This window comes from Ambystoma mexicanum, chromosome 4q, assembly GCF_040938575.1.
Source record: "Ambystoma mexicanum isolate Mex_15411 chromosome 4q, UKY_AmexF1_1, whole genome shotgun sequence".
NCBI classification, from domain to species: domain Eukaryota; kingdom Metazoa; phylum Chordata; class Amphibia; order Caudata; family Ambystomatidae; genus Ambystoma; species Ambystoma mexicanum.
The window spans coordinates 563,263,182-563,290,898 of NC_090928.1; positions in this window are offsets into that span (position 1 = coordinate 563,263,182).

The following is a 27,717-nucleotide window of genomic DNA, read 5'->3' on the forward strand; positions in this document are numbered from 1 at the left end:
ATCCTCGCCTCCCAACCATGGCACTGATGTTAATGTGCGTATGGGAGTGGCTGTAAACTATTGTCCTGGGCAATTGGGGGTAAAAGGGGTTGGGTACCAGATGGTAATTGTACCCTAGTGCTCTAGCAAGGCTGAATGTGACCCCTGGGGAAAGATGACGGGTCACGCAACGCACAGGAAACCCAAAAAAGGGAGATGACGTGCACGCAACCCCTCCTAGACCACGTGTGCGGAAAAAAAAACCTGCACTACGCTGTGGCACCCAGTAACACAAGAATGAACGTATGCGTGTCACACACAGCCTAGAATGACCTCTGAAGGGGTAGGCTACACACGGGGCAAGCACAGATGTTAGATACGTGCGTGACTCACCGTCTGCCAGGAAAAAGAGCGTGAAAAAGAAGCGCGTTTGGTTGGCAACACCCCCGTCAAAAGAAGATTTGTACGCTGTCTGAGGAGACAGGACAACAGTAGAAGGGAACACTGTTTGAGGGAACAGGCCCAGCAAAACCAGAAAAAGAGAAAAAAGAGAAAAAGCTGTCAGAGGTAACAGGGAGTACGAACTTGAAACGCCGTGAAGTAAATCGCGTGTGAAACGACAAGAAGTACAGAATTCACCCACTCGCTCTCCACGAAAAGCACATACAAGGAAATGCTGTTCTACACGTACCTTTTATGCAGGCCCACACGTCCAGCGTCACTTCCGCGTGTACGCGCTAGGGCCATTTCCACCAATTACAGCTTTGTCACTTCCGCGTGTACCCGCTGTATCCACCAATTACACGCTTTGTCACTTCCGTGGGTACGCGCTATTTCCACCAATTACACGCTTTGTCACTTCCGCGGGTACGCGCTGTTTCCACCAATTACACGCTTTGTCACTTCCGCGGGTACGCGCTTTTTCCACCATTTACACGCTTTGTCACTTCCACGTGCACGCGCTATTTCCACCAATTACACGCTTTGATACTGGGACGTGTCTTTCATTTTTTTAACACGCAACATTTCAAACGTGTGCCATATTCAACGTGCACGTGACTTCATAGACCCGCATACGCTGGTGGCCTTTGGGCTAATGAATGTACAGACGTGTGCTGACGCGCTTACGTGCTAAGGGCCTTTTCTCGAATTACACGCCGACATGCAGGATTTTCACGTGCAAAATCACTCCGTATCAAGCTGGCCACGCGTTCACACACGGAAGACCACGCTCCTGCCCAGAAGGCCAAATTACTGCCCCCCCGAGCCCTGAGCACGCTCCCACCTGCCATCTGCCACTGCCTGACTGCCTGCTGCCCACGTGCCCTGCCATTTGCTGCCTGCACATCAGCCAGGGGTGCTGTTGCTGTGACCACCCCTGCTGGAACCGAAGACTCCCGACTGCTTTTCCATCGCCCCACAGCCCAGCCCCAGGACCCAGTTGCCCACCCACTCCTGCCTCTGGGGTTGCCATGTCGGGCACTGCAACATCTGGCACCAGTGGCAACCCCCGGCCAAGGAGGCAGAGGGGCACCAGCTTCACTGCCACCGAAGTTGGTGTCGTGGTGGAGCATGTCCTGGGGCAGTATGAAGCCCTCTTCGGAAGGTTGCGCGCCGACAAGGAAGGACGGACTCGAATCTGGATGGACATCGTGACTGCCATCAACGCGGAGGAGGTGGCAGTCCGCGACTACGAACGTGTCAGGAAGCGCTGGGAGGACTGCAGGTCCTGGACCCTCAACAAGGCCCGGCGCCTCCTGAGGGCAGCGGATGCTAAGGGGCGCCGGGGCCACTTGTCGGAAGATCAGATGAGGGTCCTGGAACGCATATCCCCAGCGCTCCACGTCCAGGTCCTTGAGAGGCAGACCCGTCTGGAGTCAAGCGGTAAGTGTACATGCATACTGATTGTAAGCTGTGCGTGTGGTGTGCCAGGAGTGTGCAGGTTGAACATATATTTTTATGTGGGCAAGTAGGGGGGGGTGTACAGGGCCGTGAGGGTGACACATGCGAGGGGTCTCATGTGTGACACATGGATGGTGCTTGTGTGTGTGGGCTTGCATGGCACAGGATGTGGAGGAATGATTGTCAGGTGTGACATGGATGTCGATCGGAACACTGCGACAGTTGGCGGAGGTGTACACATGCATGCAAGTTTGGTGGTGTGTGTGCATGTGTAGTGTACTCCCTATGTTGCATGTGATGTGTGGATGACATTTGGCTGCTCATGCTGTTGTATGTGAATGGATGGTGCTGGCTGTTGCAATATGCCTGTGGTATGGCTCATGTGTGCAAGTTGAAATGACATGTGTGTTGGGGATTGTGATGCCATGTCTGAGGTTTACCAATGCCACTCATGTATGACTGTCATGTGTGTATGAGTCCATTGGACAGTGCCTTGATGCCTGTGTTTTCTTTCTCCCTGTCTGCAGCGTCAACTGATGAAGAGGGCGGAGAAGGTGCTGTGGAGCACAGCGGCAGGGGTCACACCACCAGCCAGAGACGCAAGGCCCGGATCCCCTCCCAGGTTCTGATCTCGTCGGTGAGTGAGGAGTCCGGTGCCGTGTCCCAGGCCGCAGCTGCCGATATGAGGTTCAAGAGGTGGAGGTTGGAGTTGGACTCTTCGGCAGCAGAAGGGGCAGCTGGGACCCCACAGGGCCCAACGGAGGAAGATGGCACGGAGTCATCCAGGTTGGTGGGGGGTTTGGAGGAGGAGGAGGCCGTGCAAGCGACAGAGGCGGGGTCTGGAGGTGGGGCTTCCGCTGGTGCTAGTGGTGCAGTGCAGGATCTGGGACAGGAGGCAGCACAGGCCACCGCGGAGGTGCCTGTGTGCAATCCTGTCCCTGCTCCTGTCACTGCATCATTTTGCACCAGCGGGGATGCCTACCTCCAGACCCGTTCTCAGGGAGGGGATTGGCTTACAACACATGGCCTTCCTCTCCGTGCGGATGTGGCTATCCTGCACCAGGTTGAGCCTGTCCAGGGTGGGGTGGCGTTGCGTCAACGGGCCATGCGAGCTGACCTGCAGTCTTTTCATGATGAGTCTGCACGTCTTCTTGCATGGTTCGTTGACTGCGTTGACCCACTGGGATAGCTCACCAGGGCTGGAATCCTGTTTCCTGGACCTTGTTCCGACCCCCTCCTCCACGGAACCCCCTATTCCCCAGTCTTCCTCCATGCCATCTTCCCACCCATGTGTCACCTGGGTGCCCTGTGGAGCTGCCTCCGACCGTGCGGCCAGGCTGGTGGACAACAGATCCCTGCCACAGTCGGGAGTCGGACGTCCAGCAGGGGTGGCCACATCAACGACTGCACCCCAACTGGAGGAGGATGTGCAGGCACCATCGTACAGGGCACATGGACAGCAGCAGCTGCAGCAGCAGGAGGCTGTAGGTAGGAGCCACGATAGCTTGGGGCCTTCAACATCGGAGGGGCAGGCTTCGGCCGGAGGGCAGGAGGACCCTGGACGGGATGTGTCTTCCGTGTGGCAGCGGTTGGGCCAGCAGATAGGTGCGGAGCTGTGGCGGGCGGAAGAGGCGCGGCTCACGATGGTCAGGGCGGAGAACTCCATGTGGAGGGCCCTGAGGCAGGCCGAGTGCCTTGAGGCAATCCGCAGGGAGTTGGAGGTGAACATGTCGGCCTCCCTGCGGACCCTGGGGGCCATGGAACAGGACCGCCTCCGGGACATAGACGAGGAGTTCGATGATGCCCTGGCCCGGAACACCACTAAGTGAGCCGCTGGACTGGCCTGCCGCCATTGTATATAGTTATTTATTGATAGGTTTCCTTTATAGTTTATTTTTATTTGGAGTCGATGGACACTGCTCCACCTTTTGTATATATTTCCATTTTAGATAGGTTTTTTGGTAGGTTTCATTTCTTCTGTTGGGATGATGGACCCTGAATACTTTGTACATAGTTGGACTTGGATATTTTTTTTACTATAGATATTTTTTTCCATGGAGCAATGGTTTTCATTTTCTTTTTTCCCTTCATTTCCTTTTTATGGACTTGAACTTTTGAAGAAATTTTTTAGGATTAGCATTTATTGATTTTAATTTGAAAAGGGACAGCCAGCTTGATTTTGTTATTTTTTTTTACTTGTGTATTTTGTTTCATTTTGATTGCCATTACTGTTGCTATTAATACATTATTTGTATTTTTTCATTCTTCAATGTGTGGTTTCATCTCATTGTTTTCATGCATGTCATGATATGGGTTTTCAGGTTCACTTGCAACCATTGTGTGTGTGTGTGACACATGTGTTGATTTACATTGTTTCCATTGGAGTAGTATCATGGGTGCATGTAATACTTGGTTGTGTCTTTGGGCTGTGGTGGCTGGCCATGAGGCCCATGCTTGAGGATTGTCAGGGCCTGTGGACAGGGGGACATGGGTGGGAGCCTGGTGGGGGATGCCCATGGTGGCTGGGGTGTGGGGGTTATAGTGGACATGAGTAGGGGCCTGGTGGGGGATGCCCATGGTGGCTGGGGGGTGGGGGTGATAGGGGACATGAGTGGGGGCCTGGTGGAGGCTGCCCCTGCACTGCTGGGGGGTGGGGGTGGTGGTAGACATGAGTGGGGGCCTGGTGGAGGCTGCCCCTGCACTGTTGGGGGGTGGGGGTGATAGGGGACATGAGTGGGGGCCTGGTGGAGGCTGCCCCTGGTGGCTGGGGGGTGGGGGTGGTGGGAGACATGAGTTGGACATGAGTGGGGGCCTGGTGGAGGCTGCCCCTGGTGGCTGGGGGGTGGGGGTGATAGGGGACATGAGTGGGGGCCTGGTGGAGGCTGCCCCTGCACTGCTGGGGCGTGGTGGTAGACATGAGTGGGGGCCTGGTGGAGGCTGCCCCTGCAGTGCTGGGGGGTGGGGGTGGTGGGAGACATGAGTGGGGGCCTGGTGGAGGCTGCCCCTGCACTGCTGGGGGGTGGGGGTGATAGGGGACATGAGTGGGGGCCTGGTGGAGGCTGCCCCTGGTGGCTGGGGAGTGGGGGTGATAGGGGACATGAGTGGGGGCCTGGAGGTGGCTGCCCCTGCACTGCTGGGCGGTGGGGGTGATAGGGGACATGTGTGGGGGCCTGGTGGAGGCTGCCCCTGGTGGCTGGGGGGTGGGGGTGATAGGGGACATGAGTGGGGGCCTGGTGGAGGCTGCCCCTGCACTGCTGGGGGGTGGGGGTGGTGGGAGACATGAGTGGGGGCCTAGTGGAGGGTGCCGCATGACTGCTGGGGGGTGGGGGTGCAAGGGGACATGAGTGGGGGCCTGGTGGAGGCTGCCCCTGCACTGCTGGGGGGTGGGGGTGGTGGTAGACATGGGTGGGGGCCTGGTGAAGGCTGCCCCTGCACTGCCGGGGGGGGTGATAGGGGACATGAGTGGGGGCCTGGTGGAGGCTGCCCCTGGTGGCTGGGGGTGGGAGTGGTGGGAGACATGAGTTGGACATGAGTGGGGGCCTGGTGGAGGCTGCCCCTGGTGGCTGGGGGGTGGGGGTGATAGGGGACATGAGTGGGGGCCTGGTGGAGGCTGCCCCTGCACTGCTGGGTGGTGGGGGTGGTGGTAGACATGAGTGGGGGCCTGGTGGAGGCTGCCCCTGCACTGCTGGGGGGTGGGGGTGGTGGGAGACATGAGTGGGGGCCTGGTGGAGGCTGCCCATGCACTGCTGGGGGGTGGGGGTGATAGGGGACATGAGTGGGGGCCTGGTGGGGGATGCCCATGGTGGCTGGGGGGTAGGGGTGATAGGGGACATGAGTGGGGGCCTGGTGGAGGCTGCCCCTGCCTGCTGGGGGTGGGGGTGGTGGTAGACATGAGTGGGGGCCTGGTGGAGGCTGCCCCTGCACTGCTGGGGGGTGGGGGTGATAGGGGACATGAGTGGGGGCCTGGTGGAGGCTGCCCCTGGTGGCTGGGGGTTGGGGGTGGTGGTAGACATGAGTGGGGGCCTGGTGGAGGCTGCCCCTGGTGGCTGGGGGGTGGGGGTGATAGGGGACATGAGTGGGGGCCTGGTGGAGGCTGCCCCTGCACGGCTGGGGGGTGGGGGTGGTGGGAGACATGAGTGGGGGCCTGGTGGAGGCTGCCCATGGTGGCTGGGGGGTGGGGGTGGTGGGAGACATGAGTGGGGGCCTGGTGGAGGCTGCCCCTGCACTGCTGGGGGGTGGGGGTGATAGGGGACATGAGTGGGGGCCTGGTGGTGGCTGCCCCTGCACTGCTGGGCGGTGGGGGTGGTGGGAGACATGAGTGGGGGCCTGGTGGAGGGTGCCCCTCAGTGCTGGGGGGGGTGGGGGGTGGGAGACATGAGTGGGGGCCTGGTGGAGGCTGCCCCTGCACTGCTGGGGGGTGGGGGTGGTGGTAGACATGGGTGGGAGCCTGGTGGAGGCTGCCCATGGTGGCTGGGGGGTGGGGGTGGTGGGAGACATGAGTGGGGGCCTGGTGGAGGCTGCCCCTGCACTGCTGGGGGGTGGGGGTGATAGGGGGCATGAGTGGGTGCCTGGTGGAGGCTGCCCCTGGTGGCTGGGGGGTGGGGGTGATAGGGGACATGAGTGGGGGCCTGGTGGAGGCTGCCCCTGATGGCTGGGGGGTGGGGGTGATAGGGGACATGAGTGGGGGCCTGGTGGAGGCTTCCCCTGCACTGCTGGGGGGGAGTGGTGGGAGACATGAGTGGGGGTCTGGTGGAGGCTGCCCCTGGTGGCTGGGGGGTGGGGGTGGTGGGAGACATGAGTTGGACATGAGTGGGGGCCTGGTGGAGGCTGCCCCTGGTGGCTGGGGGGGTGGGGTGGGTGGGAGACATGAGTGGGGGCCTGGTGGAGGGTGCCCCTGCACTGCTGGGGGTTGGGGGTGGAGGTAGACATGAGTGGGGGCCTGGTGGAGGCTGCCCCTGCACTGCTGGGGGGTGGGGGTGATAGGGGACATGAGTGGGGGCCTGGTGGAGGGTGCCCCTCAGTGCTGGGGGGGTGGGGGGTGGGAGACCTGAGTGTGGGCCTGGTGGAGGCTGCCCCTGCAGTGCTGGGGGTTGGGGGTGGTGGTAGACATGGGTGGGAGCCTGGTGGAGGCTGCCCATGGTGGCTGGGGGGTGGGGGTGGTGGGAGACATGAGTTGGACATGAGTGGGGGCCTGGTGGAGGCTGCCCCTGCACTGCTGGGGGGTCGGGGTGGTGGTAGACATGGGTGGGGGTCTGGTGGAGGCTGCCCATGGTGGCTGGGGGGTGGGGGTGGTGGGAGACATGAGTGGGGGCCTGGTGGAGGCTTCCCCTGCACTGCTGGGGGGTGGGGGTGGCGGGAGACATGAGTGGGGGTCTGGTGGAGGCTGCCCCTGGTGGCTGGGGGGTGGGGGTGGTGGGAGACATGAGTTGGACATGAGTGGGGGCCTGGTGGAGGCTGCCCCTGGTGGCTGGGGGGTGGGGTGGGTGAGAGACATGAGTGGGGGCCTGGTGGAGGGTGCCCCTGCACTGCTGGGGGGTGGGGGTGGTGGGAGACATGAGTGGGGGCCTGGTGGAGGCTGCCCCTGCACTGCTGGGGTGATAGGGGACATGAGTGGGGGCCTTGTGGAGGCTGCCCCTGCACTGCTGGGGGGTGGGGGTGGTAGGGGAAATGAGTGGGGGCCTGGTGGAGGCTGCCCCTGGTGGCTGGGGGGTGGGGGTGGTGGGAGACATGAGTGGGGGCCTGGTGGAGGCTTTCCCTGCACTGCTGGGGGTTGGGGGTGGTGGGAGACATGAGTGGGGGCCTGGTGGAGGCTGCCCCTGGTGGCTGGGGAGTGGGGGTGGTGGGAGACATGAGTTGGACATGAGCGGGGGCCTGGTGGAGGCTGCCCCTGGTGGATGGGGGGTGGCGGTGATAGGGGACATGAGTGGGGGCCTGGTGGAGGCTGCCCCTGGTGGCTGGGGGGTGGGGGTGATAGGGGACATGAGTGGGGGCCTGGTGGAGGCTGCCCCTGCACTGCTGGGGGGTGGGGGTGGTGGGAGACATGAGTGGGGGCCTAGTGGAGGGTGCCGCATGACTGCTGGGGGGTGGGGGTGCAAGGGGACATGAGTGGGGGCCTGGTGGAGGCTGCCCCTGCACTGCTGGGGGGTGGGGGTGGTGGTAGACATGGGTGGGGGCCTGGTGGAGGCTGCCCCTGCACTGCCGGGGGGGGGTGATAGGGGACATGAGTGGGGGCCTGGTGGAGGCTGCCCCTGGTGGCTGGGGGTGGGAGTGGTGGGAGACATGAGTTGGACATGAGTGGGGGCCTGGTGGAGGCTGCCCCTGGTGGCTGGGGGGTGGGGGTGATAGGGGACATGAGTGGGGGCCTGGTGGAGGCTGCCCCTGCACTGCTGGGGGGTGGGGGTGGTGGTAGACATGAGTGGGGGCCTGGTGGAGGCTGCCCCTGCACTGTTGGGGGGTGGGGGTGATAGGGGACATGAGTGGGGGCCTGGTGGAGGCTGCCCCTGGTGGCTGGGGGGTGGGGGTGGTGGGAGACATGAGTTGGACATGAGTGGGGGCCTGGTGGAGGCTGCCCCTGGTGGCTGGGGGGGTGGGGGTGATAGGGGACATGAGTGGGGGCCTGGTGGAGGCTGCCCCTGCACTGCTGGGGCGTGGTGGTAGACATGAGTGGGGGCCTGGTGGAGGCTGCCCCTGCAGTGCTGGGGGGTGGGGGTGGTGGGAGACATGAGTGGGGGCCTGGTGGAGGCTGCCCCTGCACTGCTGGGGGGTGGGGGTGATAGGGGACATGAGTGGGGGCCTGGTGGAGGCTGCCCCTGGTGGCTGGGGAGTGGGGGTGATAGGGGACATGAGTGGGGGCCTGGAGGTGGCTGCCCCTGCACTGCTGGGCGGTGGGGGTGATAGGGGACATGAGTGGGGGCCTGGTGGAGGCTGCCCCTGGTGGCTGGGGGGTGGGGGTGATAGGGGACATGAGTGGGGGCCTGGTGGAGGCTGCCCCTGCACTGCTGGGGGGTGGGGGTGGTGGGAGACATGAGTGGGGGCCTAGTGGAGGGTGCCGCATGACTGCTGGGGGGTGGGGGTGCAAGGGGACATGAGTGGGGGCCTGGTGGAGGCTGCCCCTGCACTGCTGGGGGGTGGGGGTGGTGGTAGACATGGGTGGGGGCCTGGTGGAGGCTGCCCCTGCACTGCCGGGGGGGGTGATAGGGGACATGAGTGGGGGCCTGGTGGAGGCTGCCCCTGGTGGCTGGGGGTGGGAGTGGTGGGAGACATGAGTTGGACATGAGTGGGGGCCTGGTGGAGGCTGCCCCTGGTGGCTGGGGGGTGGGGGTGATAGGGGACATGAGTGGGGGCCTGGTGGAGGCTGCCCCTGCACTGCTGGGGGGTGGGGGTGGTGGTAGACATGAGTGGGGGCCTGGTGGAGGCTGCCCCTGCACTGCTGGGGGGTGGGGGTGGTGGGAGACATGAGTGGGGGCCTGGTGGAGGCTGCCCATGCACTGCTGGGGGGTGGGGGTGATAGGGGACATGAGTGGGGGCCTGGTGGGGGATGCCCATGGTGGCTGGGGGGTAGGGGTGATAGGGGACATGAGTGGGGGCCTGGTGGAGGCTGCCCCTGCCTGCTGGGGGTGGGGGTGGTGGTAGACATGAGTGGGGGCCTGGTGGAGGCTGCCCCTGCACTGCTGGGGGGTGGGGGTAATAGGGGACATGAGTGGGGGCCTGGTGGAGGCTGCCCCTGGTGGCTGGGGGTTGGGGGTGGTGGTAGACATGAGTGGGGGCCTGGTGGAGGCTGCCCCTGGTGGCTGGGGGGTGGGGGTGATAGGGGACATGAGTGGGGGCCTGGTGGAGGCTGCCCCTGCACGGCTGGGGGGTGGGGGTGGTGGGAGACATGAGTGGGGGCCTGGTGGAGGCTGCCCATGGTGGCTGGGGGGTGGGGGTGGTGGGAGACATGAGTGGGGGCCTGGTGGAGGCTGCCCCTGCACTGCTGGGGGGTGGGGGTGATAGGGGACATGAGTGGGGGCCTGGTGGCGGCTGCCCCTGCACTGCTGGGCGGTGGGGGTGGTGGGAGACATGAGTGGGGGCCTGGTGGAGGGTGCCCCTCAGTGCTGGGGGGGTGGGGGGTGGGAGACATGAGTGGGGGCCTGGTGGAGGCTGCCCCTGCACTGCTGGGGGGTGGGGGTGGTGGTAGACATGGGTGGGAGCCTGGTGGAGGCTGCCCATGGTGGCTGGGGGGTGGGGGTGGTGGGAGACATGAGTGGGGGCCTGGTGGAGGCTGCCCCTGCACTGCTGGGGGGTGGGGGTGATAGGGGGCATGAGTGGGTGCCTGGTGGAGGCTGCCCCTGGTGGCTGGGGGGTGGGGGTGATAGGGGACATGAGTGGGGGCCTGGTGGAGGCTGCCCCTGATGGCTGGGGGGTGGGGGTGATAGGGGACATGAGTGGGGGCCTGGTGGAGGCTTCCCCTGCACTGCTGGGGGGGGAGTGGTGGGAGACATGAGTGGGGGTCTGGTGGAGGCTGCCCCTGGTGGCTGGGGGGTGGGGGTGGTGGGAGACATGAGTTGGACATGAGTGGGGGCCTGGTGGAGGCTGCCCCTGGTGGCTGGGGGGGTGGGGTGGGTGGGAGACATGAGTGGGGGCCTGGTGGAGGGTGCCCCTGCACTGCTGGGGGTTGGGGGTGGAGGTAGACATGAGTGGGGGCCTGGTGGAGGCTGCCCCTGCACTGCTGGGGGGTGGGGGTGATAGGGGACATGAGTGGGGGCCTGGTGGAGGGTGCCCCTCAGTGCTGGGGGGGTGGGGTGTGGGAGACCTGAGTGGGGGCCTGGTGGAGGCTGCCCCTGCAGTGCTGGGGGGTGGGGGTGGTGGTAGACATGGGTGGGAGCCTGGTGGAGGCTGCCCATGGTGGCTGGGGGGTGGGGGTGGTGGGAGACATGAGTTGGACATGAGTGGGGGCCTGGTGGAGGCTGCCCCTGCACTGCTGGGGGGTCGGGGTGGTGGTAGACATGGGTGGGGGTCTGGTGGAGGCTGCCCATGGTGGCTGGGGGGTGGGGGTGGTGGGAGACATGAGTGGGGGCCTGGTGGAGGCTTCCCCTGCACTGCTGGGGGGTGGGGGTGGTGAGAGACATGAGTGGGGGTCTGGTGGAGGCTGCCCCTGGTGGCTGGGGGGTGGGGGTGGTGGGAGACATGAGTTGGACATGAGTGGGGGCCTGGTGGAGGCTGCCCCTGGTGGCTGGGGGGTGGGGTGGGTGAGAGACATAAGTGGGGGCCTGGTGGAGGGTGCCCCTGCACTGCTGGGGGGTGGGGGTGGTGGGAGACATGAGTGGGGGCCTGGTGGAGGCTGCCCCTGCACTGCTGGGGGGTGGGGTGATAGGGGACATGAGTGGGGGCCTTGTGGAGGCTGCCCCTGCACTGCTGGGGGGTGGGGGTGGTAGGGGAAATGAGTGGGGGCCTGGTGGAGGCTGCCCCTGGTGGCTGGGGGGTGGGGGTGGTGGGAGACATGAGTGGGGGCCTGGTGGAGGCTTTCCCTGCACTGCTGGGGGGTGGGGGTGGTGGGAGACATGAGTGGGGGCCTGGTGGAGGCTGCCCCTGGTGGCTGGGGAGTGGGGGTGGTGGGAGACATGAGTTGGACATGAGCGGGGGCCTGGTGGAGGCTGCCCCTGGTGGATGGGGGGTGGCGGTGATAGGGGACATGAGTGGGGGCCTGGTGGAGGCTGCCCCTGCACTGCTGGGGGGTGGGGGTGGTGGTAGACATGAGTGGGGGCCTGGTGGAGGCTGCCCCTGCACTGCTGGGGGGTGGGGGTGGTGGGAGACATGAGTGGGGGCCTGGTGGAGGCTGCCCCTGGTGGCTGGTGGGTGGGGGTGATAGGGGACATGAGTGGGGGCCTGGTGGAGGCTGCCCCTGCACTGCTGGGGGGTGGTGGTGGTGGTAGACATGGGTGGGGGCCTGGTGGAGGCTGCCAATGGTGGCTGGGGGGTGGGGGTGGTGGGAGACATGAGTGGGGGCCTGGTGGAGGCTGCCCCTGCACTGCTGGGGGGTGGGGGTGGTGGGAGACATGAGTGGGGGACTGGTGGAGGCTGCCCCTGGTGGCTGGGGGGTGGGGGTGGTGGGAGACATGAGTTGGACATGAGTGGGGGCCTGGTGGAGGCTGTCCCTGGTGGCTGGGGGGGTGGGGTGGTGGGAGACATGAGTGGGGGCCTGGTGGAGGCTGCCCATGCACTGCTGGGGGGTGGGGGTTATAGGGGACATGAGTGGGGGCCTGGTGGGGGATGCCCATGGTGGCTGGGGGGCAGGGGTGATAGGGGACATGAGTGGGGGCCTGGTGGAGGCTGCCCCTGCCTGCTGGGGGGTGGGGGTGGTGGTAGACATGAGTGGGGGCCTGGTGGAGGCTGCCCCTGCACTGCTGGGGGGTGGGGGTGATAGGGGACATGAGTGGGGGCCTGGTGGAGGCTGCCCCTGGTGGCTCGGGGTTGGGGGTGGTGGTAGACATGAGTGGGGGCCTGGTGGAGGCTGCCCCTGGTGGCTGGGGGGTGGGGGTGATAGGGGACATGAGTGGGTGCCTGGTGGAGGCTGCCCCTGCACGGCTGGGGGGTGGGGGTGGTGGGAGACATGAGTGGGGGCCTGGTGGAGGCTGCCCATGGTGGCTGGGGGGTGGGGGTGGTGGGAGACATGAGTGGGGGCCTGGTGGAGGCTGCCCCTGCACTGCTGGGGGGTGGGGGTGATAGGGGACATGAGTGGGGGCCTGGTGGTGGCTGCCCCTGCACTGCTGGGCGGTGGGGGTGGTGGGAGACATGGGTGGGGGCCTGGTGGAGGGTGCCCCTCAGTGCTGGGGGGGTGGGGGGTGGGAGACATGAGTGGGGGCCTGGTGGAGGCTGCCCCTGCACTGCTGGGGGGTGGGGGTGGTGGTAGACATGGGTGGGAGCCTGGTGGAGGCTGCCCATGGTGGCTGGGGGGTGGGGGTGGTGGGAGACATGAGTGGGGGCCTGGTGGAGGCTGCCCCTGCACTGCTGGGGGGTGTGGGTGATAGGGGGCATGAGTGGGTGCCTTGTGGAGGCTGCCCCTGGTGGCTGGGGGGTGGGGGTGATAGGGGACATGAGTGGGGGCCTGGTGGAGGCTGCCCCTGATGGGTGGGGGGTGGGGGTGATAGGGGACATGAGTGGGGGCCTGGTGGAGGCTTCCCCTGCACTGCTGGGGGGTGGGAGTGGTGGGAGACATGAGTGGGGGTCTGGTGGAGGCTGCCCCTGGTGGCTGGGGGGTGGGGGTGGTGGGAGACATGAGTTGGACATGAGTGGGGGCCTGGTGGAGGCTGCCCCTGGTGGCTGGGGGGTGGGGTGGGTGGGAGACATGAGTGGGGGCCTGGTGGAGGGTGCCCCTGCACTGCTGGGGGGTGGGGGTGGAGGTAGACATGAGTGGGGGCCTGGTGGAGGCTGCCCCTGCACTGCTGGGGGGTGGGGGTGATAGGGGACATGAGTGGGGGCCTGGTGGAGGGTGCCCCTCAGTGCTGGGGGGTGGCGGTGGTGGTAGACATGGGTGGGAGCCTGGTGGAGGCTGCCCATGGTGGCTGGGGGGTGGGGGTGGTGGGAGACATGAGTTGGACATGAGTGGGGGCCTGGTGGAGGCTGCCCCTGCACTGCTGGGGGGTCGGGGTGGTGGTAGACATGGGTGGGGGCCTGGTGGAGGCTTCCCCTGCACTGCTGGGCGGTGGGGGTGGTGGGAGACATGAGTGGGGGTCTGGTGGAGGCTGCCCCTGGTGGCTGGGGGGTGGGGGTGGTGGGAGACATGAGTTGGATATGAGTGGGGGCCTGGTGGAGGCTGCCCCTGGTGGCTGGGGGGTGTGGTGGGTGGGAGACATGAGTGGGGGCCTGGTGGAGGGTGCCCCTGCACTGCTGGGGAGTGGGGGTGGTGGGAGACATGAGTGGGGGCCTGGTGGAGGCTGCCCCTGCACTGCTGGGGGGTGGGGTGATAGGGGACATGAGTGGGGGCCTTGTGGAGGCTGCCCCTGCACTGCTGGGGGGTGGGGGTGGTAGGGGACATGAGTGGGGTCCTGGTGGAGGCTGCCCCTGGTGGCTGGGGGATGGGGGTGGTGGGAGACATGAGTGGGGGCCTGGTGGAGGCTTTCCCTGCACTGCTGGGGGGTGGGGGTGGTGGGAGACATGAGTGGGGGCCTGGTGGAGGCTGCCCCTGGTGGCTGGGGGGTGGGGGTGGTGGGAGACATGAGTTGGACATGAGCGGGGGCCTGGTGGAGGCTGCCCCTGGTGGCTGGGGGGTGGGGGTGATAGGGGACATGAGTGGGGGCCTGGTGGAGGCTGCCCCTGCACTGCTGGGGGGTGGGGGTGGTGGTAGACATGAGTGGGGGCCTGGTGGAGGCTGCCCCTGCACTGCTGGGGGGTGGGGGTGGTGGGAGACATGAGTGGGGGCCTGGTGGAGGCTGCCCCTGGTGGCTGGTGGGTGGGGGTGATAGGGGACATGAGTGGGGGCCTGGTGGAGGCTGCCCCTGCACTGCTGGGGGGTGGTGGTGGTGGTAGACATGGGTGGGGGCCTGGTGGAGGCTGCCAATGGTGGCTGGGGGGTGGGGGTGGTGGGAGACATGAGTGGGGGCCTGGTGGAGGCTGCCCCTGCACTGCTGGGGGTGGGGGTGGTGGGAGACATGAGTGGGGGACTGGTGGAGGCTGCCCCTGGTGGCTGGGGGGTGGGGGTGGTGGGAGACATGAGTTGGACATGAGTGGGGGCCTGGTGGAGGCTGTCCCTGTTGGCTGGGGGGTGGGGGTGATAGGGGACATGAGTGGGGGCCTGGTGGAGGCTGCCCCTGCACTGCTGGGGGGTGGGGGTGGTGGTAGACATGAGTGGGGGCCTGGTGGAGGCTGCCCCTGCACTGCTGGGGGGTGGGGGTGGTGGGAGACATGAGTGGGGGCCTGGTGGAGGCTGCCCCTGCACTGCTCTGGGGTGGGGGTGATAGGGGACATGAGTGGGGGCCTGGTGGAGGCTGCCCCTGGTGGCTGGGGGGTGGGGGTGATAGGGGACATGAGTGGGGGCCTGGTGGTGGCATGGTGGCTGCGGGGTGGGGGTGGTGGGAGACATGAGTGGGGGCCTGGTGGAGGCTGCCCCTGCACTGCTGGGGGGTGGGGGTGGTGGTAGACATGGGTGGGGGCCTGGTGGAGGGTGCCCCACAGTGCTGGGGGGTGGGGTGGGTGGGAGACATGGTGGGGGCCTGGTGGAGGGTGCCCCTGCACTGCTGGGGGGTGGGGGTGGTGGGAGAAATGAGTGGGGGCCTGGTGGAGGCTGCCCCTGCACTGCTGGGGGGTGGGGGTGATAGGGGACATGAGTGGGGGCCTGGTGGAGGCTGCCCCTGGTGGCTGGGGGGTGGGGGTGGTGGGAGACATGAGTTGGACATGAGTGGGGGCCTGGTGGAGGCTGCCCCTGGTGGCTGGGGGGTGGGGGTGATAGGGGCCATGAGTGGGGGCCTAGTGGAGGCTGCCCCTGCACTGCTGGGGGGTGGGAGTGGTGGTAGACATGAGTGGGGGCCTGGTGGAGGCTGCCCCTGCACTGCTGGGGGGTGGGGGTGGTGGGAGCCATGAGTGTGGGCCTGTTGGAGGCTTCCCCTGGTGGCTGGGGGGTAGGGGTGATAGGGGACATGAGTGGGGGCTTGGTGGAGGCTGCCCCTGCACTGCTGGGGGGTGGTGGTGGTGGTAGACATGGGTGGGGGCCTGGTGGAGGCTGCCCATGGTGGCTGGGGGGTGGGGGTGGTGGGAGACATGAGTGGGGGCCTGGTGGAGGCTGCCCCTGCACTACTGGGGGGTGGGGTGGTGGGAGACATGAGTGGGGGCCTGGTGGAGGCTGCCCCTGGTGGCTGGGGGGTGGGGGTGGTGGGAGACATGAGTTGGACATGAGTGGGGGCCTGGTGGAGGCTGCCCCTGGTGGCTGGGGGTTGGGGGTGATAGGGGACATGAGTGGGGGCCTGGTGGAGGCTGCCCCTGCACTGCTGGGGGTGGGGGTGGTGGTAGACATGAGTGGGGGCCTGGTGGAGGCTGCCCCTGCACTGCTGGGGGGTGGGGGTGATAGGGGACATGAGTGGGGGCCTGGTGGAGGCTGCCCCTGGTGGCTGGGGTTTGGGGGTGGTGGGATACATGAGTTGGACATGAGTGGGGGCCTGGTGGAGCCTGCCCCTGGTGGCTGGGGGGTGGGGGTGATAGGGGACATGAGTGGGGGCCTGGTGGAGGCTGCCCCTGCACTGCTGGGGGTGAGGGTGGTGGTAGACATGAGTGGGGGCCTGGTGGAGGCTGCCCCTGCACTGCTGGGCGGTGGGGGTGGTGGGAGACATGAGTGGGGGCCTGGTGGAGGGTGCCCCACAGTGCTGGGGGGTGGGGTGGGTTGTAGACATGAGTGGGGGCCTGGTGGAGGCTGCCCCTGCACTGCTGGGGGGTGGGGGTGGTGGGAGACATGAGTGGGGGCCTGGTGGAGGCTGCCCCACAGTGCTGGGGGGTGGGGGTGATAGGGGACATGAGTGGGGGCCTGGTGGTGGCTGCCCCTGCACTGCTGGGCGGTGGGGGTGGTGGTTGACATGAGTGGGGGCCTGGTGGAGGCTGCCCCTGCACTGCTGGGGGGTGGGGGTGGTGGGAGACATGAGTGGGGGCCTGTTGGAGGCTGCCTCTGCACTGCTGGGGGGTGGGGGTGGTGGGAGACATGAGTGGGGGCCTGGTGGAGGCTGCCCCTGGTGGCTGGGGGGTGGGGGTGATAGGGGACATGAGTGGGGGCCTGGTGGTGGCTGCCCCTGCACTGCTGGGCGGTGGGGGTGGTGGGAGACATGAGTGGGGGCCTGGTGGAGGGTGCCCCTCAGTGCTGGGGGGGGTGGGGGTGGGATACATGAGTGGGGGCCTGGTGGAGGCTGCCCCTGCACTGCTGGGGGGTGGGGGTGATAGGGGACATGAGTGGGTGCCTGGTGGAGGCTGCCCCTGGTGGCTGGGGGGTGGGGGTGATAGGGGACATGAGTGGGGGCCTGGTGGAGGGTGCCCAATGACTGCTGGGGGGTGGGGGTGCAAGGGGACATGAGTGGGGGCCTGGTGGAGGCTGCCCCTGCACTGCTGGGGGGTGGGGGTGATAGGGGACATGAGTGGGTGCCTGGTGGAGGCTGCCCCTGGTGGCTGGGGTGTGGGGGTGATAGGGGACATGAGTGGGTGCCTGGTGGAGGCTGCCCCTGGTGGCTGGGGGGTGGGGGTGATAGGGACATGAGTGGGGGCCTGGTGGAGGGTGCCCCATGACTGCTGGGGGTGCAAGGGGACATGAGTGGGGGCCTGGTGGAGGCTGCCCCTGCACTGCTGGGGGGTGGGGGTGATAGGGGACATGAGTGGGGGCCTGGTGGAGGCTGCCCCTGGTGGCTGGGGGGTGGGGGTGATAGGGGACATGAGTGGGGGCCTGGTGGAGGGTGGCCCATGACTGCTGGGGGGTGGGGGTGCAAGGGGACATGAGTGGGGGCCTGGTGGAGGGTGGCCCACAGTGCTGGGGGGTGGGGGTGCTGGGGGACATGAGCAGGTGTGCAGGGTAGTCCCCTGTTTTGTGGGCTGCCTGCAGGGGCCGTGGAGGGTGTACAGGGAACACCTGTGAGGACCCACCCAGCCTAATCGCTTGTGTAACTTCCCGCGCACCCCTGTAATACACGTACCCAGCCAAATCGCGTGTGATAATTCCCGCGCACCCCTGTAATACACGTACCCGGCCAAATCGCGTGTGATAATTCCCGCGCACCCCTGTAATACACGTACCCAGCCAAATCGCGTGTGATAATTCTCGCGTAGCCCTGTAATACACGTACCCTGGCTAATCGCGTGTGAAACTTCCCGCGTACCCCTGTAATACACGTACCCAGCCAAATGGCGTGTGATAATTCCCGCGTACCCCTGTAATACACGTACCCTGGCTAATCGCGTGTAAAACTTCACGCGTACCCCTGTAATACACGTACCCTGGCCAATCGTGTGTAAAACTTCCCACGTACACCTGTAATACACGTACCCTGGCTAATCGCGTGTAAAACTTCCCACGTACCCCTGATATAAACGTTACCCGCTTTGCGTTCCTTGTTTGGCAGCCCTGTAAACTGGTCCAGGGTTAGCGCAGCCCTTTGCGATGATTTAGCTATTTTGATGGCTTTTCCTTGCGCGAGGGCGTTCTTGGGGGCGTTACTGGCGCTGCTGCAGGGTCGCTGCGATACTCTGCGCCACGGCTGGTTTGGGAGCATAAAATCCATGAATACGCTGTGCGCGGAAATCGGTTTTAGCGCACGCGCCTGGCGCAGACAATCGCGCGCGGACACTCTGCGCCAGCCGCTTGCGACACTTTTCTGCGAAATTCTATGAATTACCCTGTTAGTGTTCCTCCCTCTCCCGCCAGGAGGTATAGCAACTCCCTTCACCCATAACTCATATATAACATGTTCTATCCTCTAGACAGGGACATACGACCACTCGCTGCTGGGCTTTCAGGAGCAAAGTTGGGGACGTTGTGATTATCTACCCTGCACCTGGGCAAGGGGACAGCATGTAAGGCAGTGCTGCTGGGATCCCCGCAAGGCGAGGGAATTTGGTTGAGAAATAAAATGCACCATCCAGCCTTTGAAGATTGCAGGCACTAAGCAGTGCAATCAGCGCTCATATTGCCGGGATAATGAATCACCCTGCACCCTGGAGCATGTGAGCTACTGTGAGGATGCTAGGCTGGCTGTCTGGGCTACCCAGGGTCCATTACTTAATGGCCTTCTGCTGATGTGTCCTGTGTTTTGTTCTGCAGGCCAAGTGGGCTGTGATGACTTCCGCTCAGACTGACTCCATATGGTGCTCCTGCCCATAATGTGTGTAGAGATGGAGGGGACACTTCTCTGGGAGGACAGAGGCTGGAGTCCTATGTGGAGTGGTTTTTTGCATAATTTTTTAATTTATTTTTTTATTTTATTCTTTATTATTTAGTAGAAAATAATTCAACCTTTAATAAAATACAATAATAAAACAATGCAAATGATTATACAATCCAATTTTAATACTCTAAAATACTCTAGAGTACTCTAAAAACATCAAACAACATCACGACAAATTAACTAAAAGATTTAAAAATCAACTCACCAATCTATGAATTAATAAAACCATGCTTATTTCTTCAATAATTGCAGCCAATGTGTGTAGAGATGGAGGGGACACTTCTCTGGGAGGACAGAGGCTGGAGTCCTATGTGGAGTGTTTTTTTTTGCATCATTTTTTAATTTATTTTTTATTTTATTCTTCATTATTTAGTAGAAAAAAATTCAACCTTTAATAAAATACAATAATAAAACAATGCAAATCATTATACAATCCAATTTCAATGCTCTAAAATACTCTAAAGTACTCTAAAAAACACCAAACAAAATTGCGACAAATCATCTCGACGATTTAAAAATAAACTCACCAATTTATGAATTAATAAAACCATGCTTATTTCTTCAATAATTGCAGCCAATGATCACATTAATAACAATGATGAAGAACAAATACCCACTTGCCCTATTGCCCTTTAGTAGCAAACTCTTTCAAATTCAGAGCTTTGATGAATCCCACCACTGCTACCATAGTAGAGGCTGTCCGCACCACCAGACAAGTAGTCCACAGTAGATTGGCTTTGTCACTCGATAAAAAGCAGGATTGTTTATTTTTTTTAAATACTTAGTTATTATATCTGTTAAGTCATCACATTCAATCGGCCAGTTTCTAAGTGTCTCTCTACTTCTCAAAGTTTTACAAAAATTGCAGGTTATTTGATCGTGCACTAATAGCCCATACCTAACCAAAATCTCTTTATACAAATTCAGATTCCAACAGAAACTGAGAAAAATAGATTGGGATATTCTGTCTGGATAAATGTTAAGGTACAGTGCCAATATTCCCTTTTTTTGTGTTCGACCCGTAGGTGGTATAACGAGGTATACTTATGCATGAACTGGAGCAGAAACCAATTCAGAAAGGGAGATTTCCAAAATGTCCAATATATTATTACACAACTCCTCAATTGCATTAATCCATACACTAGGCCCTTTCTAGGTATATAGGGGGTCATTACGAGTTTGGAGGTAGTCATGGTGTCTGTGGTGTTGGAATGGGGACTTACCGGGACATTCCGACCCTTGCGGACTCGGTAAATCCCCATTTCGAAAACCATTCCCCATTCCCAATCGAGCCCCCATAGGGCTCAATGGGAATGGGGGAGGAGCTAATAACGGGCCCACACATTGCGGGCTCGTTATTAGCTCCCTGGTCCCTTAACGGGTCCCACTAAGGGCGGCTGGTAAAACCAGCCGGCCAGTAGTGGGACCCACTAAGGGACCTTGGAATGCGGTGGTAGCGGGTTAACGGCACCGGCATCCTTACTGGTGCCATTAACCCCCTACCACCATACTCGTAATGACCCCCATAGTGTTAAAATTAGTATACAGAGATTTCCCAGGTGGGCATACAATTTTATGAAATTTCTATAACAGTCTCCACTGTGCTCTCACTCTTAATGACACAATCCCCAGTTCATATCTAATTGCATCAATTGGGAGGGATTTCGGTAATCTCATGTCTTCTTCCATATTTGTCCCACCAATACAGGTAAGTAATCCAACATACTAGGAGAGTATGTACCAATGCCATACAAAAGTTTGGACACTATTTTTAAGCATAACATGGTTCCCCACTCTGCGTTGTAACATGCAGGATGATAGATTTGATATGTCAGAGAGACCAGTGGGTGGTTTCTTTGCCTGGAAGCATGCCTCTCTTATGGAGTTCCGGTGCAGTGCTTGTTGAACTCGGGTTGCCCAGGTCTTTGATTGGGTCAGGTCGTGGATGTTTTGCTGGCGTGGCTTCACAATTGTGGGTCCACTGAGTTATAAAGGATACTGAAGAGCAACTAGTTTATGGTAGAACAGTTTGGGGAACAGTCTGTGGCATTCTGCTGCTAAATCCAGTTTTTCTTTGGCTGGGAGACTGGGGTTTCAGACATGACCTATTCCGGGAGGAAGCCCTCCTGTAAGTGCAAGCATATGTAACCAGCTTCTGCTAAATGTGTGGTTCCTCTGAGATCCCCCTTTCTCCTCAGGAAGGAAGTAGAAGACACATTGGAGAAGGTTTTCTGTCTCTCAGAAAAGGGTGAACAAGATGGTTATCAAGGCTCTGAACGAAGCTAAAAGGAACCCAAAGAAAAACCAGAATATGGTTGATTTCCCCTTTCTCATTTCATTCATCTTCTTCATCTGGGTCGTTATCCTACAATTGTTCTGGTTCCTCAGAAGAGAATGTTATTCCCAAGGAGAAGTATCTGGATATGGAGACACTGGCAAAGGGTGCTCCAGCAGGTGACCAATGTCAGGGGTTTCCCTTCTTAAAAAGTGTCTGGGACATTGATGGACCCAAAATTTCAGTAGTGCAAGACGTTCTCCAAACTGGTGTTGCCTCTGATGCCTGATTTGAAGAACAGAGTTTTATCAGAGTGGAGGGACCCTCGGTGGATCTCTCTTCCCCACTTCATGTCCAAACTATACTCTTTGAGTGGGAAGGAAGCACCTTTGCTGCAAGCTGTGGAGGTTGATCTAATATTATCCAGCCTTGAGGTTATATCATCAATGGTGGGCAAGGAAGTGGCTGTACATGATCAAGTGATTTGAAAGACAGAAGCTGCATTTATAAAATTCTATGCTGGGGTGCATTTGGCTCTTAGGGAGAATAAGTAAGCATCCTATGCTGCCCACGCTGTCATAGGGGATTTTAATCAGTATGAGGCAATCATGAATGAGATTTATTGTGCTATAATCATCGATGAAGTGCGCCTTCAGATCAGACTCTTGTTGGACCTGGACGTGATGGATATCGAGCTGCTGATACGGCTATTGGGGCAGTGGATTCTGCAAGGCATCATCTGCAACTCCAGGATTGCCACTGTAAAAGGTCCCAGAAAGTGACAGCCTTGAACTTGCTTGTTAAGGGAGCCAGGCTGTTTTGGGACTTGTTGGATGACAAGGTGCATAAGGACTTTAAAGCGAACAACATATGGATAAATTACGGCATAAGGTAAGGGCATCCCATCAATCTCAGCAGACTGTTTTCACAAAACTGACCTGTCTTCAGTTCAACAAAAGCACAGGCAAAATGTGAGGGAAATGCTTGATTATTCCAAATTCCGTTGTCTGCATGAAGTGCAGAAGTCCTGATAGTCAGCAGAGGTCTGTGGGGGTGTTTACTAAAATATGTTTTCCATGAGTGGGAACACTGGTCATATTATAAATGGCTAATTGTGTAGAGTGGATAGATACATGTTAGAATTCCTGGTTACACCTCCCAGACTCTGTGTACATCAATACCTCTTGAGGAAACGGAAGGCCCAAGATATTACACTGCAGAAGGAGGTGTAGGAGTTGTTGACAAGAGGGCCGTCAGGAAAGTGCTCAAGACATGTGAGGGCAGGGGTTCTATTTGAATATCTTATGGTTCCTAAAGGTTAGTTATTGATTTAAGGAATCTCAACCAATATGTGACCAAACTTCCTTTCAAAATAGAGATGTTGCAGAAAAATGTCCCTTTTGTGAGAAAAGCAGACTTCTTGGCCTCCATATACTTTCAGGATGCATAATTACATATCCCGAATGGGGATCACATCAGTAGTTCTTATGGTTCGGAGTGAGAATGCACTTTAAATTCTCTTCACCCGCTTGCAGGTTCAGGCTTTTCCTTACTTGGTTGATAGGCTGGAGAACGCATCCTCAAAGATTCATCTGGAGAACCGCATTCATCCTCCACATCTCACTTGACTCTCCTTGTTAAATCAACCCGCGGAAGTCTCAACTTTTGCCATCTCAGGGTCTAACATTCATTGTGGCCTAGTTTTGGACAGACCTGGGAAGGGTATTGCTCCCGATGGATTAGGAGATCCAACTTCTTGAAGTGTTGTGGAGGCTGGGCAGGATGGAGATGACCTCAGCCTAGAAGCTACTCTAGGCATGGCATATAGATTCCTGTGTATTTGTGATGCCTTGGGCACAATCACACATAATGGCTCTAGTATCTCACCTTCATCTGAATTGGTTTCAAGCTTCATAGTCAGTCAAGGTCCGATTTCAACTGACTCTGGTGCTGAGGATCACCTTTTAATGGTATCCAGGTTTAGGCAAACTGATGAGATGTATCTTGCTGATGCAGATCATTCTTACACCAGATGTAAGTGGATCATGGTGCGGAGCAACCCTGAGGGTGTTCATTCATCTGACAAAGTGGACATGGCAAGGAAGGAGGCATTCCTGCAATTAGAAGGAGCGGCAGCAATTGCCAGGGGTATAGTGGTATTTTTGGATAAGTGCAGGGACAATACCTGCTAGTCAATGCAACTGCAGAAGCCTAGATAAACTGGCAAGGTAGAACTTGGTTTCGATCTGTGGTGGACTTGGCCAAGATCTTTTGGGAATGGGAAGCATTACACCTGGAATCAATGAAGGTTCTGCATATCAGGATTGGACACTGCAGCAGCAGATGGACTCAGATGGATGTTTTTCTCTAACCGGCAAATGTTTCTTCATCCAGAAATATTTTGGAAGATTGGTAAAAGATGCAGTTTTTTTTTTTGGTTTCATTCTTTTCCTTTTTTTAAGACACTATTCATCAATGGCTATCTGCTTACCTTCGGGCAGACAATCCATGGATGTCTTCTTATTTTTTATGCCACAACCCCAATAAAATGCAACTTCTTTTCTTTCCTGCATCATCCTCAATGAATTCACCTCTTTCGATTTTATTTCCTACACTTAACTTATCACTAGAGCTTTCTTCTCGCAATTTAGAATGTATTTTTCATTACTGATTTACTTTACATCTCTACTATAGTTCAGTCTTGTTGATTCCACTTCTTTAACATCATGCCCTCTTCTAACTTTAGGTTCTACCAAACTAATTCTACAAACTATTGTCATCTCTTGGCTTAACTACTGTTGTTCCTAATACAAGGGCCTTCATGTTATGATCTTTATCTTTTTTGTTCTGTCCTTCATTCTATGGTTAGGTTACTTTTTGGACTTTAATATTCATTAACGATTCTACATGTTGTATTTAATTGCACTGGCTTCACATTAAACCTACATTTTAATTAAATGTTCTTTATTTTGTTTTTAAGTACATTCACAGTTGGGGCCTTGGAATTTGTGTTCCTTGGTTTCGTTGTATCATCCTGAAAAGGATAGTCGTTTTACATCTCACTTTCTTCTTTCCATTCCCCGGACCCCTTGTGCACACTCTGACCACCTTTTATTTCAATTACTAGCTCCGAAATTATGGAAGTTTCTTTCGTTTGACATTTATTCTTATTCTTCAAATTCCGTTTGAGGAAGGGCTTAACCTTTATGTTTCATGATATATTTTTTCTAATAAATGTTGTCATAAATTAATAAAATAAATGTGTTGATCTCTTTGCTACTCTGGAAAATGACCAGCGCCCCTTGTTTTGGTCCAGGATCCTGAACAAGAGAGCATGTGAGGACAAGATTTTCTGAAAGTGGCCCCTCATTCCATTGATTCCTTGAGTATTGAGCAATCCCAAGGACATTAGATCAAAGTTCATTTTGGCGGTGCCCTATTGGCCCAAGAGATTGTGGTTTCTCCTTTTAGTGGCTCTGGTGTGGATTTTGCCAAGAAACCCATAACCGCTCAGGTGTCCGATGAAGGTGTTGTGGCTTCCACGGTTCATTGGTCTATTTGTGATTTGAGATGAGAGGATGGCAGCATTTAAACCTACAACAAAAGTGGCTGACACACATCACGAGACTGGTCAACCTGAAGTATTAGAATGGGCATTTGAAGAATGAAATTCAGACACTGTCACCTGGCATTCTGGCAGTGCTGTAATTTCTGCCAGACGGATGCAAGACGGCACTCACCGTTTCTTCTTTGAAGGCATAGTGGATTGCTGTGAAGGCATTCAGGGATCCTCTACCCTCTGAAAAGGAGTGTCTGGTGGGAATCCTGTTACTGAGGTATTTGAATATCTAGACCAGTAGATTAGGGAGGTCTGTGCCTATGGATGTCCCACAGTAGAGGTGAGGTTTCTCAAGGGGCCTCATTTTGTTCTGCTAGAGGAGATTGACCTGACATTTTTGACTCAGAAGACAGTCCTTTTGGTTGCTATCGTGACTTGTCACATGTTGGTGAGATTGGCACTATTTTAGGCAAGGAGCCTTTCTTAAAATAAAGTTGTACCGGGGGCTGTGCCACTTCACTTTGATAATGGATTTCTCTCTAAAGTGGTCTATAAATTCCACAGGTCACAGGATATTGTACTTTTCCCTTCCATTCAAACCCTTCCTGTCTCGAGTAGGTGGGATGATGGCTTAGAGTGGGTGTTTGGAGGGCAGTGTTCTTTTACATATTGTCAGAAAGTGGACAACTTGTTTGTCACATTTGGGGACACAGGGGCAAGCAGGAAGGCTTGAATGGTTTCCATTAGTTGCTGAATTAAGACGGTCAACTGCATGGCTTATGAGGCGACAGGGGTTCTACTAATGGACAAGATTCACGGGAGGTCAACCTGGGGCATGTTGTCATCCTAGGTGGGTGCAAAGGGAGTCTTCCTGCAGGGTATTTGCAGGGTAGCCATATGGGCTGACCGGAATGCATTCATTGGACATTATCCACTGAATCTGGCCAGTCAGGCAACCTGTGCCTTTGGTACTTGTGTTATGGGTTCTAGTATGCACTGAGGAAAGTGGGTGTCAGTTGTTAATAAAGTTGGAGATGGGGTGTTGTAAATTATTTTTATATGCCCTGTCATTGCTCTATTTTGTATTCCTCAAAAGTAAATACTGGGATGGAGAAGAGAGGCAGGGCAATAATGCTAAGGTTACTTACCAGGTAACCTCATTAGTCCTAGTCCTACTCCTCCTAATCAAGATACTCATGGGTGATGCTCCTTTTAGGCTGAGTGCATGTGTGTGCACCCCACTTGTCATTGGGTGCTGTTCAGAAGAGCATTATCAACACACACCGTCAGTTTTCACCTTCTCTTTTTTCTAAAAACACTTTTTATTGAGATGTACAAGTTAGAAAGGCTATAACAAAGAACACACCTCAGAGTGAGAGGTGATCTGATTTAAGATATGTCAAGTATAACATGTACCTTTTAACCTAGCAACTAAACACCCACACTGAAAGCAGCCAGTATATAGGGCTCCACATAGGGTGACAGAGCCCTAGAAAAACAGCAAATTATTCAGGGCATAACAAGGAGCAGACTGTGAAAAATACATCCAGGACAGGTGAAGTGCATCAAGAATGAAGTACCCCAAGAGAGTGGTAAATAAGACTTTATGACTCTGAATAACGAAAGCAGGCCTTGAGTGATGAACTTTGGATTATGGAGATTCAATTCATGTTGTGAAAAAGTATCCCATAAAGGGAACGTTTTCATTCTTACTGAATTAAAAGCAGCCATATACTTTGTAGAGATTGTTTGTGGGGAATCAGGGCCTCCACGGAGGGGTCTGGTCTCATGTAGGTTGTCTTCTGAAGTATTCCTACAATATAAAACCACAGTAAATAGCTATGGTTTGCTTTCTCTGTTAGGAAAGCTACATTATAATTACTGGTGTTGATATTCTCATCTAGCCCTATTTAAATTACCTGACTATGCAAGGGTAACCTTAAAAACACATTACTGGTGCTGTAAAGATTTTGGGTAGGCATAGTTCATGCTCAGCCTCTCCCATGTTAACAGTGCTACCATTATCTCATAAGTGGAGGGAAACATTGCAATATAATTTGCTTGGCCTGCAGAGGATTATGGAAATGGAAATATGCCTTGCATGTTCCTACCCCTGCTCATCCATACTGATGCATACTCATACAGAACACTGGGGCAATTGATATTCAGAAATGTACAGTGCTTTCCTGGCACTCTGCATACTTTCCAGGCTTTCATAATTCCATTTGGCATACATTTTAATGCAAATGTGACTGGATGTTGCAAACAATCAGATTTGCAAGGATACATAACTGTGTACATTCAGACTTTCTTAAATAGCCCATTGCATTATGTATTTTACATTCAAAATATTGAGGGTGTTTAAATACCACAGCGAGTGTTCTACTCCCACACTGCACAGAGGAGTCTACCGCACATTTTAGTGAGATCAGCACAGGAGCACCAGTGGCAAAGGGGCACATTCCTTGGGCCTGAAGGTCAAATACTCCACTTTAAAAATACAAGTTAGATTTCCTTTGGCAGCACAGTACAATCCAATGAGGAAATATGCTGTTTGTTTACATTGAAGAACAACAACCTATAATAACAGTCTGGTTTTGCGAGTGTATGAACAGTGCTCGTGCATTGATGCATTTATTTCCCTTTTCCGGAAACGGCGAACGTACAAGTTATTTGAACACACACAAAGCTACCGTACTTGTGCGTGGATGTGTACACAAAAGAACTGCAGCGATGCTGGGACATTTCACAATACCTAAGAAGGCTCTTCAGTCTCTTGTTTCGCAGACAGAACTGTATTGAATTGTTTTTAGTTCAAGTGTGACTAATTAGCCCGGATAACGACCCCAATGGGTCGAAACTTGTGTCGGCTTTAGGTATTGCGGGTTTGATGCAATATCGTGTATCAAAGCACTGAGGAACAAAGGGCTGAGGACTTTGCTGTTTAGCTGTGGCGAGTGATTCTACCTGGATTCTACCTGGAACTCTGCTGTGAAGGAGGTGCGTGTGCCTGTACCTTTAACCACCAACTACCAACTGGGTCAGCTGGTACAAAAGGCCGCCTCTGTCACCCTTGCGGCGCTAAACCCTGAGGAACAAAGGGCTGAGGACTTTGCTGT